Source organism: Pelecanus crispus, chromosome 3 (assembly GCF_030463565.1).
Source record: "Pelecanus crispus isolate bPelCri1 chromosome 3, bPelCri1.pri, whole genome shotgun sequence".
Lineage (NCBI taxonomy): Eukaryota > Metazoa > Chordata > Aves > Pelecaniformes > Pelecanidae > Pelecanus > Pelecanus crispus.
In genome coordinates, this window is record NC_134645.1 from 47,801,064 (window position 1) to 47,813,394 (window position 12,331).

General features: G+C 38.4%; 1 protein-coding gene across 1 annotated transcript in view; it reads right to left on the reverse strand.

Moving 5' to 3' along the window:
* Nucleotides 1-12,331, reverse strand: part of LTBP1 (latent transforming growth factor beta binding protein 1) — a 204,995-nt gene that overhangs the window by 189,813 nt on the left and 2,851 nt on the right. The gene's annotated exons all lie outside the window — the stretch shown is intronic.

Sequence of the window (12,331 nt, forward strand, 5' to 3'; positions counted from 1 at the left end):
TTTAAAAATCACAGGTCCTCCACAGGTACCTAGAAGGAATCCTTAAAGTCACGTTATAGATGACCAAAACAATACAGAGAAGCATGAAGTGATTCAACCGTTCCCCCTCTAAAGCCCAAATGAAATTCCCTCCGGTATCACCACCATAAAAACAAAGATGATGATGCGTAACTGCTGCTACAAAGACATAGCTACACCTAGGGGTTGCATTCTTTGAAGAAACACAGGTGCTTGTGATTGTCCTGAACTAGCTTCTATACATTCTTTGTACCACCAGTGAAAAGGGGTCAGATGCTTCAAAAGATAATTTGCTTCCAGATAACACTGTTTGTGTTGCTCTATCCACTGACTACAGAGGGAGTCTGAATAATCAGCCTAGATTCAACACCCAGCTTGCAGGCTTGCAGATCTAGTTAAGGCAGAGAAGCAAATCCCACAAAAAAAAAAAAAAAAAAAAAAAAAAAAAAAAAGAAAAAGCAGTTGCTGATCATATGTATACATAACACTGCAAAGGTATGCCTAATTGAGGATTTATTTTGGATGCTTAAACTTACAATGCTACTTTATCTAGAGAATGTTAAAATAACACAAAGATGGCAAAACAAATTAATTCTCTTATCCAGAGGATACAATTTAACAGTAAAATACAATTCTAATTAAAAGAGCTATCAAAATAACTTCTTTATTAGTCCCATTAGAGATGGCATTCAATGAAGCATTTATAAGAACCACCACTGCTGAGCTACTTTGTTCCTTCAAACTAAGAATACTTTTAATATTGTTAAAGATCTTTTAACATAGACAAAATTATATACCAGATTGTAAAGTCTACAGGTTCTACTAAAATAGGTAAGATCATATCTTAAATTATAACATGTGTTTCTGCACCATGTTCAGGTATATCCAATTGCACAATTATTTTATTCTTTAAAAAAAAAGTCCGTTCACAGCCCTGGTCCAAATAAATTGGAGTACTTGGCACTTCAATCAAGTTTTAATACATACTTATATATATATAAAGTAAACACACAAGCATACATATGAAATAACTTATTAGGATGGGACTGTTTTAATTTGGAGGACTAATTTGCCAACTTATACCATCTGATACAGATGTGTCATGTATACCACCTGTACACGACGCCAGAATTGCCCTACAACTTTAACTTGAGCTTTGCATGGGGTTCTTCTCACATATACTTCCCCCTTTCATATGCTGTTCAGCAACGTATCTCCTTTTCAATACTACTTAGCTGAGCTAGCTTAATTGCATATTATGCATCTCCCTAGCAACAAAAAAGTAATCATTTGCTTACTTATATTTCTATTCATTTTTGAGACTATATTTCGTCTTTGACTGCTAGAAGACTGAAGCCCATTTTCACTGTAAACTTGAAAAGGGATTTACAACAAGCACATGTTGTAATATACAAGCCAACTCTTCCTTGTGCCTTGCTTTAAAGACCTAGATTTTACTACAAAGAGTAAAAATTCACTTATATGCATGTGACTGAAGTTAATTATATCTTTGGAAAATAGACTAAGGAGCCTTAAATTTCAATTAAGTTTCATTGGCTTCAGAGAGACTCTAAGACCAGAACAGTGACCCCATCATCCAGGTCACCTGTAGAAAATGTGCAAAGACCAGAGTGAAACAGTTTGGGGACAGTTGGGAGTGCTTTAGAAAAACATCACATAAACATTGGGGGGGGGGGAAAGGCGGAATCAGGATTTTTAGAAGTCCCAATTTTACAACATGAAAAAAACATTCATACTGAACATGTATGTCTGGAGATTTACAGACATGCATCTATATTAACCTCCAGGCTTCTCAACCAGCTATTTAAAAAATAAAAAACAAACACAAAAGTAAGCTAACAAGACCACCCCAAAAGTCAATATAACAAAAATATCCACTCTGCTAGGACACTGATCACTGTATCTCCTAACTCTCAAAAGTGACATAACAATTTATATACACACAAAAGACAACCCTGAGAAAACAGCAACTCTTTTTTTGCTGTAGTTAAGAACCAAAGCTGTGCTTCAGACGCCTAAGAAAACTTGAGTTTCCACTTATCAAAGTGAACATAATAAGGTTGTAATGAATATAAAACTATGCAACTGAAAATAGAACCTGTTCTGAAATGACCTTGTCTTTTTTACCCAGACTTGAATATTCTTGCTTCACTGACAGCAACATAAACCCTGGAAGTTTCTCAGCTTTACATATATGTACAGCATACAAAGCTCTGCAGGACAAACTGCATTACTCTAGCAGGCCTTATAACAAAAACAAGCTTCAGCAGATCCAGCAACTGTGTTATAAAAGACCCAGTTTGTCTCAAATCACGTGAACAGTGACAACAGGTTAAAAACCTGATCCATTAGATCTTCACAGCAATGCACCCTTTGATTGAAGTTCTTCATTAATGTTGTGTAGTAGAAGATCACAAAATATGATAAAAGATCACATTTTTAGGAAAGAATTAAAATGAACATCTTAGTTAACATAATACAGCAGTTTAGTTTTAAAAATGTTCAAGACGGCTGCAGCATGCCAAATATATGACCTAATTATTTTGTTTGAAGACAACAATAATGGCACATGTAACTGAAAACACCATTATTTTCCACAAAGCTAATCTTCCAAAAACTGGAAGCATTAAGTTAAAAACTGAAAAGCAGGCCAATATTCTCCTGTTAAAGGCAATAGGCTTGGCCCTATTCAATTCAAGGAGGTCATGACTGAAAATTCAAAATGGAGCTTGGCAAAGATGCAAATAATGAGACTAGGCTTAGTGGGTGAGATCAAAGATCTACTTAGCCCAGTCTCCTCTCTCCATTACTATGGTGGATGCTTAAGGACATGTATAAGGACAGGAGGAGAAGCAGTAAAACTTTGTACCACTACAGCCTTCAAGAACTAGAGGCTCAGCAGTTTCCTGAGCAAGAGTGCTGTTTTTGTGTTTAATAGCCCTCAACAGATTTTTCTGCCAGGAGTTCACTGATCTGCTTTTTGAACCTGTTAGTTTCAGCATCCAAAACCTGCTGTGCCAAGGAAGTTGGCCACATTGGAAGACCAGGCATAGACCAACCTCCCCACACTTTCCAGAAGTGTGGTGAAGGACCATAGGGGTTCTTCTGGGTTGTTTTTTGTGTTTTAGGACCATGCAATCTGTATCTACCAAAAATAAAGCCACAGTGCCACATTTGCTTTGGAAGTCCCTAAATCACAAAAAGCTGAAAGCATTTTCTGTGGCTGTATCCCAACACATTCACCCTTTTTATGCATCCTTCCCTAATCAACTACTGCTCACCACCATCACAGACAGAATACTGGGTTAGAGGGACACTTATCAGGACTGGTACGGTTGTATTTACGACATTTTTTCAGAAAAGCAAGTATAAAATAACAACATTACCATTAGGCTTAAACACACCCTTCCCAACACATCTGTATGTTGGTTTGGGACTGATCTATACACATGCACTTTTCAGTCCATGTGTTCATGTTATTTTGGTTAAAGAGTATATAAATATTTGCAGGAGCAAGACCTAAAATATAAGGTTTATAACAGCTTTAAAAATATGTAAATATTTTAAACTTATATATATACAGAAGGTATTTCTGTTTTAATACATACTAAATTAAACATAATTTATGATATTAAATCAGTAAGCATAAAATATAATATACTGAAGCAGCTTAGATAAAAATTGCTTTTTCGGACCTTTTGAAAGAATCAAAATACAGGTATAATTAACTCCACTTGTCATGAAAAAAACCTTTTATATTAAATTCCTGATAATTCTTGAATTAAGATCATTAAGATCTGATTCCCATGCTAATCACATTGATTTTACCTTGATTTACAATTACCTTCTTCAGACAGTAACAACTCATTTACAAGTTTATTTCCTTGCATCTCTAGATCATGTGGAGAATTGAAATTCACAAAAATGTACCTTTCAGTAAGAAACTCACAATAAATAATATAAATGTCCCAAAAGCTTCCTGCACCCAAGCATTTCTAATCTTTTAGCCTCAGCTCCACCTTTAAGCATCTCCTTTATCAAGCAACTGCTGTTGGTTAGTACTTAAATGACCACAAAAATTTTTCAATGTCATTCCTGAATTTCTAATACTTTGATACAATTACATTATAACAATGTTGTGAGTTTTGTGTTATTTCTAGTAAGCCCATCCACTAGATTCTTCCTTTCTGTTTCCACACAAAATTTAACATACTTCCCGCCCCCCCTCCCCTTAACCCTAGTCAAGCATCAGTTTAAGCAGAATGCACTGACTTCTACCCAATTTCATCACTGCCCACATTGGCACAGTATATATCAACGTCTCTCATAGGACTGCATAAATTCTGTCAGGTAAATACATGCTAGAGGGCAAATAATAGAAAATACAGTAATTGGAAGGAGGATAAGAAGTGTGAGGCTTTTTCAGACTCCAGCATAAAATGGTCAAGAAATGATGCACGCATCAAGTTTACAGAAATGGGAAAAACTGACACAGTGACATGAATATATCTGTGCTGGAGCAGAAATTTCAAGTTCCTTTACATGCAACGTAGGAATACCTTTAAAGGCATAGCAAATACTTTCTTGTTTCATCAATTAAAGATTTCTATTCCTCAAGCACACAAGGAAACCAAACCAAAGCTCGTCTTGGTTGAGTGCACATCCTAAACAATAAGTTGTGATACAAAGGCACCTTTAACTCCTGCTGTGTTGAAAGACGGCGTGATGACCGCCTACCGATTCCAAAAGAAAAGCAGTGAAGCACTTTCTCTGGAGAGCAACAAGCTGTGGGTTCTGAAAGATAAGAGGCATATTCCAGTTTCCCTCAGAAAAATCTGAATATGGTGCCAACATCCTGGAGAACAGCAAAGTTTATAATAATTTTCTGTTCTCTGAATTGCCTTATTGATTAGCTCACAACTTATTTTTACCCTTTTATTCTGGACATAATTTTGAGTCTTTTAAGTCATTGCAAGCGCTATAAGGGAGACTAGAAACTCAAATGGTAACTGAAGGAACACTTGAAGCTCACCATCTAATGCTTTTCTGGGGATCTAGTTCTCCATCTGAGTATCTCTCTCCAAACAGTTTTCAAAAGTTGAATTTTAGCAGAAATATATCCAGCAATTCTACAGTCACTGAGGATGGGGGAGAGAAGAATTTGTGACCAAGGGTGAGACAACCATGTTGTAAGACCATTCTATAAAAAAAAGTTGAAATTACTTAAATAATCAGAAGAAATGGCATTAACTGCAGAAAACCTGTATGATCTCTACACTACTAATGGAGGAAGCATTACAACCATCTCAGTCTTCCTACACAGGAACTTTGTTTTTATCATAATTATACGGTCTTAAGGAATTCTTTCTCTAAATATACTTCAAATAAAAGCATGCGTCACTGTTGGAATTCTTCACTGGTCCACTTCAAAACATCTGATGCATTCCCACACTGGCGTGGATGGCTACATAAACATGACCCTCCAAGAAAGGAGGGAAACAAAAAACAATGCTTTTGGCATACATATTTCTTTTAAAACAAACAAACAAAAATCACAGAGTTTCTCTCCTAACCTAATGACAACATAATGTACTTTACTATTTTCTGTGTATCTTCCTAGTATTATCTCTAAACACTAGGATTTATCAGAATTTAATAGCAGCTATACTCACATATTTCAAAAGCATAACTTCAGCAAAAGGACACTATTTTATCAGTCATAAGAATATAGCATGCTGTTTGATACTTGGCATTTTCATTAATGTTGTGTTTACTGGAGTTTATATAGTATAAATACTTAAGTTAGACTGTACAATCTGGGAGACATTTTAAAGTATTTAATTTTATGAGATCATAATTATACATATTCTGACAGTACAAACATTTCACATGCTATACGTCCTTCTACCATTTCAGTATTAAAAAAAAAAGTCACTACAGAATGGACTAAGCCAAGGAAACCAGCAGATTCACATGATACATGCTGTTCTTGCTTGCTGAAGTGGTTAACACTCCAGTCTGCAATCCTCCTAATACTCTTAACCTTTTTCATTACAGTGCTTATTGATTTTGTTACAAAATACTTTGTAAGAAATATGCAGGAAACTGAACGAACTAAGAGAAACTCAATAAAGAGACAATTGAAAATGTGGGTGCAGGATTCAGACAACTGAAGTGTTACAGAAAAGAAATACCAGGAGAAAAGACTATTAATCATAACAGAGTAATTAAAATGCTAAGAACAATGAAGTTTTTCCTAAATCCAACCATCAATAAGAGTTCACCCTTTAGTTGAGCTTCTCTGAAAAATCCAGGCCTAAACTGCCATCTAGAGATAATAAAAAAACTGATTTGAATTATGAAAAAACAAATCTTGCCATAGGGCACAAAACAATCCCCCTTTATCAGGAAGCAGCTCTCCAAAACTCTAGGTTTATGCAGGGATTACTATCTGCATTTCACAAAAAAGAACATGGACAAGCAGAACTATTTTTAGCTCTGTATTAAATGAACATCTTGCCTCGCTGACATGTAAAATCCTTGTTCCCCTTCTGCATGCAGTCAGAAATGCAGAGAGATGATAAAGCTTTGCTTTCTTTCTGCAGTCAGTGGAGAGGATCTGTTTTCTAGGAACAAATTAGGCTACGCAAGTCAAGTACTGGTGCTTTTAAAGGCAGAACAAAAAAACTAAAGAAAAAAACCTCAAACACAACCCAGTATCAGTCCATGTTAGGTACAGAACACAGACCCACTTGACAACCTGAGCCACCCATAATTATCTAACACCCAGTACTGCAGTATTCAAACGAGGAGCCTGTTGAGGGAGGTGCGTGTCCCTTTCCATCCACCCTCCACTAATCCTGTAGCTCCCAAGCAATCCAAGCTTGCTTTAAGGCAGGATCAAGGCACAAGCAGCCCTTCACGCTGGACGCTGCACAGAAGGGTATTGTTAGAGGTGCTGCACCCAACTTCTTCTCAAGGCCCCGCAGAGTACAGAACCCCACCCCTCACTAACAGCCCCACTTACCCAAAGTCTGGGAGGCTCGCTGATCCCCGTATGCACAGCTGCTTTGCCCTACTCTCTCACTTTGCTGGAGAGGACGGAGAGGGGAGCATGCCCCGCTTCCAGCTCTTCCCTTCTCCACACTCAGGAAGAGCAGCCATACAGAAGAGAGGTGCAAGACTAGTATTGTAAGTATCAAAGCATCATGTCACATCAACACATCATTTTGTTCCTGCACACTTGCAGAACCAGGAGAACACTGCAATCGCTGGATGAACCACAGCTCCCCCCAGCATCTACACAGCTTTCTACACCGCTTCCAAATTACACATCGAAAACAAATAGCCAACAAATCTGAAAGGGAACACCCCACCCCCCCAAAAAAAACCCCACAGTTTTGTGGGTGCCTTCTGATACTATATTAACAGAGGAAGTGTTCAGGACTTTTTATCCACTGTAGGTTTACCACAACTTTACTACATGTACTGCTTCTTTTGTTAACACTAACCACTGCAATGAGCTGAACAAGTTCACTATCAATCTGTCTGTTTCAGTGCAGGAGCACAACATCTTGAGAAGTTTCTTTTGAGTTTTTTTTGTTTTGTTTGTTTTAAATCTATACACACATGTAGTATTTGTATGAAATAGAGACTATGTATCATTATAACCTTACTTGTTTCCAGTGAAGTCCCAAATGGCTCACAAAGAAAAGGCTGGGTAGGTTTCACCTCATACTAACTGTGGGCTTCTGCTTCCTCACCAAAATATGGCAATGGCACATGGCATGGTCGTGTCTGTACAGGAAGGAGCAGCTAACAGCTCCCTGTCTTCTCACAGCTCTTACTGCCTCCTCTCGCGGGAGGGAGGCTGGCTGCCATCAATGGCCACGAGATGGATGCTGTGCTCAAAGTCCACGTTACCGCTTTAGCTTGGGTCAGGATTCTCACTTGAAGCAAATCTTACCAGTCGTGCTCACTGAGGTTTGGTTCATGTTGTGGGGCTATCTCAAGGCACATGCACTGTATTTCTTTCAGATGCAGAGGAAAAAAAAAACCTAAAAAAACCCCCCAAACAGCAACAAAAAAACTAAACCCAAAACATGAATGCTCCAAGAATGCACCTAATGTATTTCAGCCTCATATTGGCATTCATTCCATGAGACCAGACTACACCTAGTCCAAAATAAAACAATAAGCCCTGAAACACACATACCATGGGCCTCAGGTCATCAGAACCAAAGGCTTTAGTCCACAGATCTGCTCCTGTTAGTCCATGCTGCTTGCTAATGTAGACAAAGCCAAAGACTACAACAATCTGGATCCTCTCGTTCTCCCCCCTTCCCAAGGACAGTAACTGAAAATAAAGCAGGGTGGAACTAGCACTGAGGTCTAACAAGAGCTTTCCCACTACAAAAGCCAATCTATTCCTTGTATATGAAATTCAAAAGTTTTATTTACATATTACAGTAGCAAGCACAGCAGAGGCAAAACCAAGCTACTCAAATAATGGCTTTCAGTTTTTCGATTTTTAAGTGTTTAAAAACAACATCAAAGAATAGATTAAAAAGGACTAATGTATAGGTCAGTTACATGAGGTCAAAGTAGTTATGTCTCTCTAAAATTGAGACATTTGATTTAAACATAATTTGAAGGAGATTGATACTGCTTTTACTGAGATGACTGTCTTAGAATGAGAAGAAACAATATTTGGGAAGAGTATGTTAGTTAGGCTATGTATATGCAACATAAATAAACAGAACTTGGTAAAACTCAAAGCCACAAAACTGATTAAGCACAAGCCTCAGGAACCATTTATGACCAGAAACCCTCCATGAAGCACAGCTGCAAACATCTGAAGTACTCAGTTCCAGTGGTAAGTACAGGTCTCTTGGACACCACCACTTCTAAGAGCTGAACTGAAGACAGAGAAAGAGTAGACTCAGAGCAACCAATATTAAAATATTTAGTGATACCAGGTTTTATACCTAAACTGGGCGACCCATGTATGCTTCTAAGTTTCCAGGTCTGGATCCTAACCCTGTATCAGAACAAGACCTAAGCATGCAACCTTTCCCTTACCTCCCCCAAGAAAATTCAGGAGCACAAGCTAGAAGCAACCTAGGGTGTGCTCATCCAGGTCTTGGACAACAGGGGGGGTCTAGAACTACTGGTCACATTGTATAGTGCCCTTGTCCCGAAGGAGACACAAAGCTGTAGCATGCTAACTCAGCAACAGTGAGAAGGACAGCTTTGGAGGTTTAGGGATCAGATGGCTCAAACCGAGTAACAATACACAAGCAGAGGCCACGCAGTTTTGGGAACTGAACAAAAGGGACCTTCCTCTGGGCAAGTATTAAGACAAATTTCTAGTCTCCTTCTTGTCCAGCAGGAAGACTCTACTGCTGTATATTTTCTTATTCTGATAAATAAATTAAACCTTGTTTATCTATAGTGCATTTATTTAATGTTGAGTCAGGAAGTCTTTCAAAAGAGAAGAGAATAAGCAAGATAATCTTTTAATACAAAAAAGAAAACAGACTGTTCGTCTTATTTTCTGATGATCTTTCCACAGTGCCTGAGCACATGACAGACAGGATAAAACGTCATGACCAAACTCAAGGAATCTAGTCCAGTTCCAACTCCAAAATCCTCACCTCACATGCACATGTGGAATACATGCATGCACACATACACCACCTTCAGCTGTCAAAGACATAAGATCCTGTTTCTCTTAACTGACAAGGATGGCGTACATGGGTTCTACATCTACAAAGACAATAATTCCTCTCCCTATAAGGAATTTACTCTAAGCATAATCCTGCAAAATCCATTTCCTCACATGTTTGCCCTATAAGCCTTCCTTACACCTCTGCAATAAGGAACTCGTACTTCAATACACCATTAACAACCAACGCTCTCCTTCCCACTAGCATTTGTTAGTTCTCATCATTATGTTAGTGAAAGGTAGAATTCCTCCAGGCAATGCTATTTTTTAAACTATCCAGTTTACATTAAGAACACTCACAAACATTTTATATTAATACCCCAGCCAAAACATATTATTATACATTTTAGAAGGCGTCTACTGTTAGAATAAGGTGGTCCTGTTAATTATTCTTTTTAAGATATTAAGTTCTGCATACGACAGGTAATTTCTTTCTTGACTTCCCAACATGAAAAACAGCTCCTTGTAATCATTAAGAAAAAACAAAAACAGAACCAACAGAAGAGCATATTTTGTAGGAAGTAGTATTAACTAATAGAAATTGAGTAGCAAGTAACAAAGTCGGAGACAACAGGTTTCAGTAGGATAAACATGCAGCTGAGAGGCAGGAACTCCTAATGGCCAGCTTAGGCCTTCCAGTCAGTTGTTATAACTTGTCCAAGGCTGCATTTAACCTATGGTTCAATTTCCATAAATGAAATAAATAACAAAAAACCCACACTCTAGGCTTTACTTGCCTTACAGCCATGTTATAGAGCTAATTAATGTTTGTATAATGCTCTGATAAGGCAACAAGTACTAACAAAACATGATGTCTCCAGCCTTGGTGGTATCTTATTGCGCTTACACAGATTATAACCTACGATAACTATGAGTGGAAGACAATCTTTGTCATAAACCCTTTCATGTGCTTATAACTTTCCAAGGTGTTTATTGCTGTGGTTGAATTTTTCCCACATGTGTCTTTACCCAAAAATGGATGTTCCGAATGCTTCGAAGAGGTCATTTTTGATAGTCAGACATCATTCTCCCAGCGTAAAGCAATTCTGAATACTTTTAACGCTGAGCTACATGATTTCATCTTTTTAATTAGAATGATGCAGTTCTTCATAAGCAAAGTCACACCAAGTTTGAAAAAGAAGTTCTTAAGATAAAACTTTAAAATGTAAAACTTAAGTATTAGGCACAGAGGGGGAAAACCCTATATGCCTAAAATCAGATACAGCAGATATTCTCATACAGGTAGTTAACAGGAAAACAGAAGCTCACCTTCTGAGGACACACAGTAAGGCTTCCAGGAGAACATGAATACTGTAAACACAACAGGCAGCTCAGCTCCAAACTAAAATTTGGAAAAAAGGGCTTGAAAAGTCCACTTGCCTCCTCTGTACAGATACTGCCCTCTGACCTGCACAGAAACATTTCATATACCCCCTGCTGCTGCTACTGAGGGAAATGCGATGCAGCTGCCACTGCTCCCAGCCCGACTGCCACCTGCCTGGGATGGAAGTCACCCAGGGGAATAGCAGCATCAGCCATAGCCCCATGCGTGAAAAAGTAGGGCTAGCAAACACTACCATGCAGGAGAAAGGGAGAGGAGAAGATCAACAAAACCCAGGCTGCAAGACCATACTTCTTGTCCTCAACCCCTCTTTCTGTGGGTTACAGGCAGGCTTATTCACACAGGTGCAGCAGAGCAGAAACACATGGTGTTTGTTCCAGCCTGGAATTACACCTGAGCTAATAAGCCTCACTGATCAGAGCTGGCTCTCGGCACTCTGGTTCTGGAAGCACGATGCAGACCAAATGGAAGTTGGCTCTGGAAAGAGCCAGTATGGGTCTGGGGTTTATTAGCTCAGGCTTTGCACCATGCAAAAGAATATAAACTGGCCCTAGAGGCCAAATAGCTTATTAAAGTGATACTGAGCCTGAGCTAATAAACCCTGACAGATCCAAACTGACTCTGCATGAAGTCAGCTCAGGTGTGCCTGCATCTGTGGCACAATTAATCCACAACTGGAATAATCCGCTCAAAAACAACTGAGTCCACTATCTGAATTTAAAAATCGCTTATTTTTACAGGAACAAAGGGGTTAACTATTGTTTAGTTATAGGGTTTCTGTTCTTCTGAAAGGAACATCGGGAGGTTCAAGAAAAGGAGGTATCTGGCTTTTATGACTGTGAGACTAATCTTCCACAGCTAAATCAAGTCAGTGCTATCTCATGGTTTGCCTAAGTTACAAAACAGACAACTTCACTACATGACTGCTTCCCTTGGCTTGCCAACAGAGGGGTAAAACTGAGAAGATCCAAGCCAAGTGTGTCGTACCACTGCTAAGAGGTATCAGAGTAGCATCAGAGCAGGCAACAAAAACATTTAATGAGAAGGAGAGCCCAATATCAGAGACACAAAATGAGAAAGGTCAAAGAGAAAATCCCCACCCACACCTTTCTTTTAACTCTTTCTCTGCTACTCCATTCCTCCAATAACTATATGAATGAACCAAGTAATTCATGGATTTAAATTAGATTCTACACAGTTATCCCACAGAAATCTAATTGCCT